Here is a 9321-nt window from a genome sequence, read left to right on the forward strand (position 1 = left end):
TTTTTAAACAAGAGAAAGTAGACAGACACATGTTGGTAAATGCTAACTGTCCATATTCACATAGAGACACAGTGTAATCTCTGAGCCCAATGTACAGAGAAAGGAGGGAAAGCTAGAATTCTATGCACTACTACCCAGGGGCCTAGCCACCTCCAGCTCCCAGCAGAGCTAAGGGAGCAGAAGGTTTTTCTTTTTTCCCACAGAGCATGGTGGTGTTGATTCCATTAAATTTTTCTTGAGACAGGAAGGGATAAAAATGAATTTGGAATAGAAAGGGGCAAAGATTCTTTTCCCACTGTATTCTGCTCAAGGTATACCCCCCCCCCCCCCCAAATAAGGTGAGAACCATGGTGTAAAGGAGAGAAAAGAGTCCTCAAAAACAGGGCGACTGAGTACAAGAGGGGGGAAAAAATAAAAATATAAAAAAGGACTGTAACTTGCTCCCAGGGACTGGAGAAAATTTAAAAAAAGGTTGGAATCCATCACTGTTCCTTAGTCATCTTCTCCTTCTTCTTCCTCTCCTTCTTCCTCCTCATCATCATCTTCATCTTCTTCACCTTCATCCTCATCCCCTTCTTCAATATCTTCCAACCTTTCTTCTTCTTCTCCTTCTCCTCCTTCTTCTCCTCCTTCTCCTTCTCCTTCTCCTTCTCCTTCTTCTCCTTCCCCTTCCCCTTCCTCATCATCCATGTCAGGAACCAAGTAGTACTGTAATGGATTTGGCCAAATGTCATCTTTGATGACTTCTCCCAACTCATCTGCACCTGCATCAGAATGGTCAGTGAACCAGGTAAAGAAGCTTTCTGGTTCCTTATGCTGTCTCTTCCTGCTGGCTGTATTCTGTGTTTGACTTGAACGTTTTGTCAGATCCTTTCCAGATTTCTATTTGATTTCAGTAGACTTTGAAGATGGATCACCACTCTCATTCAGATGAAACTCTTTTGAGAGAACTTTATATTCGAAGTAAGGATTTTCATCAACAGTAAAATCTGTTCTGTAACCTGATTTAATATCTTCAAATTCTGTCACTTCAACTCTTGTCAAATAATGCAGTGCCTCTTCATCCTCTTCCCCAAGCAGTGCAGACACTTCTGGATGGTTGACAAATGTTGTTACCCCAAAATTTGGGATTTGGGCAATCAATTCTGACCTCTTCTGAAAAAATGGTTGGCAGAGTTTGTTATATTTCTGTTCTACTTTCAAAATCTCCTCACTGCCTTGTTCATTAAGTCTGTCTATTTCATTTTGTACTTCATCAATATGTTCAACCGCTTCTTGCTGTTCTTTTTCTCCTTTTGGCATGTCCTTAGGGGTCGGCTTCTTCTCCAGCTTGGGAGCTGGAGGCAGTTTTGGTTTCTTTCTTCATTTGAAGTGGGAGCGAAGACTGACTTTTGGGGGGGCCATTCTGTGAGGAAAGTCCAAGGATCTAGGCTCTGGGAAGTTGCCAGACACAAAGGCACACTGAGCACTCAGAAAAGTAATTTTTACTTTTTAGAGCACTTTCAAGGTCAAATGCCAAAAAGACCTGGATGCTTTTTCAGAAGCAAAATATTTTTAAATGATCTGAGATACCCAAATGTTTAGACACCATATAAAAATAAAAATAAAAATTGACTCTATTAGCTCTGTTTTCTAATGGATATGGATTACTTAAACTATCAGGCATTATAAAGCAACTAGAGGCCCAGTGCACAAGATTTGTCCATGGGTAGGCTCCTTAGGCCTGGCCAGCGATCAGGGCCGATCTGTGGGGTGACCTGTGGTGCAGTCGGGGGCCCGCACTGGCACCCACCTTGGCTGGCCTGGGACTGCCCACTCGCAGGCCCCACTGCCACTGCCAGTTGGGCCTGTGGGCTGGGGGCAGTTCCTGCACTGAGCATCTACCCCCTGGTAGTCAGTGCACATCATAGCAATTGGCCATTTGGTCAATTTGCATATTAGTCTTTTATTATATAGGATAAACTTGACTATTTTTTGGTAATTTTTATGTGTGCTTGTCAGAGATATCCTATTCTGACTTGATAATCACCTGTCCACACTCTATAAACTGTCATATAATTCAAAAAATATTCTGGTGATTTATGTCAATAAAACAGCATTTATCTAGTTTATTAAAGATAAATCTGATGATATCTTAATATATACAAAGGTTCTGTCATATAAAAAGTCATCCACATTTACACTTAGGACTTTAAAGTCAGTACATAGAGAAAAGTTTCTGTAAAAAGGCTCAGCTTGATAAAAATAGCACTCTGGTTGCATCGCTTCTCAGAAACTTGGAGAGAAGGAAAAGACATTGCGATAACACATTTGTTATTGGTTGAGGAAATAAGCAAAACTTTCAGATGGTGATGTACACATTATCTTAATAGTTGAATTTGTCTTTTATTTCATGTTCCATTGAAGATTATAATTTGTCTTAATATGCTGAAAAGTTATATAATTTTCCTCCAAGATATGATCAGATATGGTCAATTCAAATTCCATTTCCCTAATGAGATTAGTAATAAATACAGTCAAAATGCTATAAAGAAACATCAGCCAAGCATTTTACACCAATTTTGTCCATGTTTTTTTATAATAACTATCATTGTTCTTAGTTTTGATAAAAACGAGGAGTATGGTATGAATTTGTATGAATCTATATTTCAGCATAACTTTAAGATAATTATGATGCAAAAATAGAGTAAATTTTATTCTTGTCTTAACTCTAGTATATATTGGATGTTCCCCTAAAAATGTATACACACACTTTGAATACTTACAAAGGCATTGTTTATTAAAATACATTTCATTTTAAAAATTGAGCTATTAGCTGTTAAAGTGTGTATACATTTTGGGGGCACATTCCTCTCTAGAAAATGAATTTATCTTTCCTCCAGAGTGGTTGAGAAATGTCATTTGAAGACATCCAATAAGCCTTAAACTAACTATACCAAAAGGCTGTGATTCATTAATAGTTAAATTCAAGATGAATTTTAACAAACACTTTAAATAAACTTTTAAAAATGCAATATTTGAACACTAGAAATTTGAATTAATTTTTATTACCAATTTAGAAAAATAAAAATAATTCAGTAAATGTAACTTATATCCTAAACTTTTAATTAATATCAGGGACTATTTTATTATCATCATGAGAAAGCAAAATTAAGAAATCAATTCATATGACAATATGAATGATAACTTCTATTCTGTAGTGCATGATAACATCATTCAAAAAGAAGTCAATGATTCTTAAAAGAGCAATTTGTAGGTTTCTCAAATTGCTTAGTCTAAGATGCAAGTTTTTTATTTTTATTTGTTTGCATTGCTACAAAGATATGATAGGAATTACATTGCATCCTCACATAACAACATGTAGATAGAGCTGTGTTGTGCATAAAGGAACTTTATATTTTTTTTATGAACAGTTGAAGGTAATCATATTTGTACTCCATAAAGTCCACTTTCCAATTCATCTGTTGCCATATAGTTGAAAATTTACTTCTGCCCTTTTGTCATTATTTGATACCCTGTTCTGTAACAATCTGCTTGAACCTAGTTGCTAAAGCAATCAAAACATCCATAACTTTTAAAGAATTCTAATTGAACAATGAAAGCACCCTGAGCCCTCTACCAAATTATCAAGAGCTTATCAGCCACACTGTCAATAACTGCATTGTGTTCTCTTTACCAGTTTCTGCACTTCAGAATGAAAGACACTTCTTTGTGCTGAAGTGAATTAGGGATTATATTTTGTAAGAACCACTATGGGTGATGGACGCCTAAGTGATCTCCTGCTGCTGGCCTTGGACCGTGAAGCAGCCAAGAATACTAATAGCAACAAACCAAGAGCAGCTTTTGCTAGTTTAAGATCATACCAGTCTCTATTGAGGTAAACAGGGATTTGATGGATGCAATGATCTGTCTGCTCTTACAAGCAGCACATAAAACTTATTTTAAATTGCTGATCCTCTTAGATTTCATCTGAAATGCAGGACAGACTGTGACAGAACTGATGATAATATTGGAATACGACTTTGAGGCACACAATTAAACTAGCACACTGCTTTTTTATCACTGTGTCTTTTTGCTTTCTGTCAGTTACCATCCCTGCAGAATTTAATGAAAGCAAAATAAAAATTTAAAAGAAAAAAATGAAATGGAAAAAGCGATGCTTCGGGGAAGACCTACTGCTTCAAATCAGGGATGAAGGGAGAATATAGCAGTGTGGGTTGCAGAAGCAGCATTTAGGGCCCTCACTTAACTGCTGATTTCCCCACTATATTCTATCAGTATGTGTGTGTCTCAGATGTGCAGTACCTTGCAGCAAGAGACTCTCCTCGAGAGAAAAACTGTTTTCAGACTCTCTGTTCTGTGGCGCCTTCCTCGCCAGGATTCACAAAATGAACTCTTGTTTTCCAGACTCAGCATTTATTCCTTTTGTGTTTTGCTACTGAATAATAGTTATGTACAGTTTGGCCTAAAAATGGCACCCTGGAGTGAATTGTTGTAGCAGTAACTAATGTGAAAAGTTGATTTACAGATTTCCCTGTGTCAAATGTTCATTTCATGGCATTATCAAAAAGCATTTCTTCAAGCAACAGAAAAATAGAGGACTGACATTTCTAGACTAACGTGCTGAAATTCTTGTAAGGAAGGGTAAGAACCAGGCAATAAAACAGTAAGTGCAGAATGAGGCAAAAGGCGGTTTATAGTTGTGAGCATGTGAAACACAGTTCAATATTGTACTATTATTTAGTAATTATTGTATTATTTTCTACACAAACAACTGTAAATCTACTTTTGTTCTATCCTGTATTTATTACCAATGCTTCCATACCTGTCTGATCAGCCGACCTGGTACCAGAAGGATGGCATCATATCCACTTGGAAAATGCCAAATATAAAAACTATAGGGACAAAGCATGGGGTATAATGGTTTTATTAGTCAGATTCTCCTCAGTGATACCCAAAGCATGCATAAAAGAACTACTGTCTTTCCGTGTACAGCTGTATCCTGTTGTATTGTGCTTCATTTATTTTGTTTTACAGATGTGAGATTTTTTTCAAATTGAAGACAAGACCCTCCATCAGCAAAAAGAATATGACTCACTTTATTGCATCACTCACTTTATCAGAAGCCCCTCAAACCTATGTTTCCCTCCTTCTTTGTAATCCATCACCTACTCAATAATGTTTATCTTTTTAAAAAATATATATCTTTATTGATTTCAGAGAGGAAGGGGAGGCAAAGAGAGATACATACATCAGTGATAAGAGAGGATCATTGATTGTCTGCTTCCTCCACGCCTCCTACTTAGGATCAAGCCTGCAAACAGGCATATGTCCTGACCAGGAATCAAACCGTGACATCCTGGTTCATAGGTCCATGCTCAACCACTGAGCAGGCCAGCCGGGCAATAGTGTTTATCTTCACTGCCCTCAAACCCAATGCTGTTTCAATGATTTTTATTCTCCAAATTCTAAGTTCTTTCCCTCTCAGGCTATATGTGGATCTTCATTTCCAACCTACACAGTGGAAAGAAACCTCCTTTCCAATAGTTTTCCGTTGGTTATGAACTGGTGAATCATTTAAACTAAGTTATTAATAAAAGACAATTCTCAATGCATAGCTCCTTCCAGGAACAAAAATCCAATCTGAAATTAATAAAAAGGTAGAAAATGAAAGAACGATGTATGGAGGCAGTATATTCTCTTTTATGCTCCTCAAATGTCACCACATCCTAAAGGAACTGTGTTTTCTCTCATTTGGAATAACTCTCCCAAGAGTGCTCTCTTAAAATGAATCCATAGAAACAACATGCTCCCAAGGTGCTGAGGACAATCCCCCTGGGAGCCTACACTGTACTCCCTTGTGGACTGATTAAGGCATTGCATCTTTGCTTCTGGTAGAAGGTGTCACATTATATCACTATGACAGGTAGCTGCTAAAATTGAATTCTCTCTCTAGTATAATAAGCAAGATATCAGAAAATTTTCCTAAAAGAGTGAATAGAATTAATTCAAATAATTGCTTTTATTTAGTTATATATTCTTTTTACTTAGCTGATCTTTAAATCCCCTTTGGGTTTTATATCTAGCAACTGCTATCTTTATGTGATAGCACTAAGAGATACCATTGACCTGGACTGCAGACTTATGGATGGACCTCCTAAAGCCGGGTTTATTTCTCAATTAACCTTGATTTACTAGCCTAATGCTAGGTGATAATGGAGGAGAGCTGCCTACAAATTCTCTAAATCACTTTGTATACCACACAAGAGATACTCTGTAAACAAATATCCCTGATATAGAGGATCATCAATACAAAACTCAGTTTAATGCTTGCTATGAAAATGTTGTTTTCCCTCACCTAAGCCACTGCTGAAAATGATACCAAAATAGTTATAACCATAAGCATATATCATATATTTACATAATGCTTTAGAATTTTCAAAGAGGTTATGCATTTATTATCCTATTTGATTCTCACGACTACATGAGATTTTTGAGAACTTGTTTGGAGATTCTAGGAGGGGAGCGCAGTTACTCTTATACCCTTGATGGAAGACTGTGTCCCCTCCTCTCGGGGGAAGATTGTCCTCTTTGACCTAGGGTACAGCTGTGGGAGGGACTCACATAGATCGGTGAGGGAGGAGGGGGACACCTGCCTAGCCAGCCAGATCAGCCAAATCAACCCTGGTGATCAATGGGGTGACAGATGTTGCAGCCAGATTGCCCTCACATCCTACATTGAATTTTTGGATTTAAAAACAGTATATAAAGGTTAATGGGTTATACAATAGCATGAAGTATTGTAGAGCTAGTAAATTAGAGAATATTCCTAGCCTGAACATGTATATTTGGATTATATTTTAGCATTTTATTGCATTTGTTATAATATTTCTTACTATATGAAAAGATATATAAATATATAAAGTTGATACTTAGTAAACAAAGCAAAACTAGGATAAAACCCAGATTTTCTAATTTCTTATGCAAGTGCTCAATAGGCTTCCCTCTGCACTTCACACCATGATATTCTGACTCCTATTTAAAACAAACAACCTCCATCATCAATTCAGTAATCAAAGCTGCCAATATTGCCAGTCTTTTATATACATGCCAGAGGTATCAATGACTGGATTTGGACATGTGTCCCCTTGAATTATCATAAAATATTCAAGGAGTTCTCACAGTGTTTGATGACACTGTTTTAGGTCTTACTGAGAAAAGTGCACTGTTCCCTGCTAGGAAGATTTTATAAAGATCAATGACCATCAGATAGTAATTATTTATAGTATTGATTAATATAGAGTCTGTAATGAGAAAAGGAGACTGTTAAAACTAAAATAAGGAGCATATTACAAAAAAAACCCCAATATTTAAATAATTAATTACATTTCTCAAATTAGATTATTCCTTAATTATAATTTGTACTATATGAATAATTCTAACAACTTAGTTTTTCCCCATAATCTAATATTGCTTTCTAAAGCTAATCTGCCTGAGTTAAAAATAACTTTCCAAACATGATAACATATTATTTGTACAGATTTAATAATTTTCCCCCCAAAATTATATTGATGCTTTTTATGTTTAATATAAATGTTGATGCTGGAAGTCAGGTATTATTGTAACAATTTTATAGATAGATTCACAGAGAATTAAATTTATGTTTTTTTTAAAAAAAGTTTTTTGGAGATTGCACAGTGTTTGAATATACCTAGTGCTGACTTGAGACAATTATTCCACTAGTACAAAGATGTAATTAAGAAAATATAAAACCAAATGTCAGGTATGTCCAGTCACAGAATTAGAAAAATTGTACACATTGCTCATTGTTATTTTCTCTTCATTGCTAAAGAAACATTTATGGGATAATAATTATACTTTGGGGCATATCTGCCAAGAAGTACATTTGGCAATTTACTTCATGATGGGTTCTGTTAAAAAAACAGAAATACTGAAAAGACAGTATTATGGTTTAGTCATTATGGGTTAGTCTAATTTTGCTGGATATTTTACATGTTTTTAGAAGTTCACAAAACTCAAGGATATGTTTTTACTCCAACACAGACTTCAAATCAATTGTCAGTTGTTGTTGTTTTTTCCTAACAGGCATTACGTAGAAGTTTTATCAAAAATTTTTATTATAGCCCTAACCAGTTTGGCTCAATGGATAGAGGTTGACCTGTGGACTGAAGGGTCCCAGGTTCGATTCTGGTCAAGGGAATGTATCTTGGTTGCCGGCACATCCCCAGTAGGAAGTGTGCAGGAAGCAGCTGATCAATGTTTCTCTCTCATCAATGTTTCTAACTCTCTATCCCTCTCCCTTCCTCTATGTTAAAAACTCAATAAAGTATATTTTTAAAACATTTTTTTAATTATAAAAGTTAAACATAGGAAAATAACCTTCTTCCTCTTCCCTGTCAACTAAGAAAAGTCACATGATCTATGCTCAGCCAATCATTTAGAGGTAATTGATGGCAAGAGTGGCAATGGAATGGATGATGAGAATTTAGATACAATGAATCCAATGACATGGAAACAAATGTCAAATATCTGGTGGTGATACTGCTATTGACATACGAAGGAGTACATTCTTGTGGCAGAATTTGATTGTTTTTTGCTCCTTGGTCCCTGATAGAATCTGTTATCACTAACTAATTATTAATTCTGACAAATTAATTCTTTGTCCAATAATGTTAACTTCAATAGTTTTTTTGTAGTTAGCAATTGAGATTGCTGACAAATTCAGGACTAGATAAAAAAATGGTATGTGCATAGGTGCACATATATTTATCATGTTTTGACATTTTAATGTCTACAGCACACACAGATTATGAAAAATTTGCTTAGATTCATCCATTCTTCAATTGTAAAATATGTCTTTAGTGTGTCTTCATCAATGCTGTTTTGGTCGAAAAGAACAGAAAACTAATTGAGTCAGCCATTTGTGAGTAGATCCATAAAACAAAGGTAGAAAGAGAGACACTTATTCCACTGAAATAAAATGAAAAAATGTAAGAAAGGAGGTAGATGTGGTTATTTTTGAAAAGGAAAAACAGATTGGTATGGGTGGTGATGCTGCTATATCCCTTAATCTCCCAGGAAATGTTTGATTGATAAGACAGAACATTAGAGCTCTGGGCTTCTGCTTCTCTGCTTTGAATGCTAGAGATAGGAAATTTGAAAAATATCAAAAGATGCCTGCTTTTACAGGAAAAATGGAAAGTGTGACCTTGCTATTGTAGGTGATAACATGACAAGCTTGATTATCTCCCTCTTTCTCTTAAATCAATTTCACTCTTTCTTCTGAGTCATTTCTATCAG

The 9321-nt window shown here is 35.8% G+C and overlaps 1 pseudogene; it reads right to left on the reverse strand.

The window, feature by feature from the left end:
- Positions 1 to 492: 492 nt before the first annotated feature.
- On the reverse strand, positions 493 to 2297 carry LOC118675668 (annotated as a pseudogene).
- Between the last annotated feature and the right edge of the window lie 7024 nt (positions 2298 to 9321).

This window comes from Myotis myotis, unplaced genomic scaffold (assembly GCF_014108235.1).
Source record: "Myotis myotis isolate mMyoMyo1 unplaced genomic scaffold, mMyoMyo1.p scaffold_m19_p_2, whole genome shotgun sequence".
Taxonomy (NCBI): Eukaryota; Metazoa; Chordata; class Mammalia; order Chiroptera; family Vespertilionidae; genus Myotis; species Myotis myotis.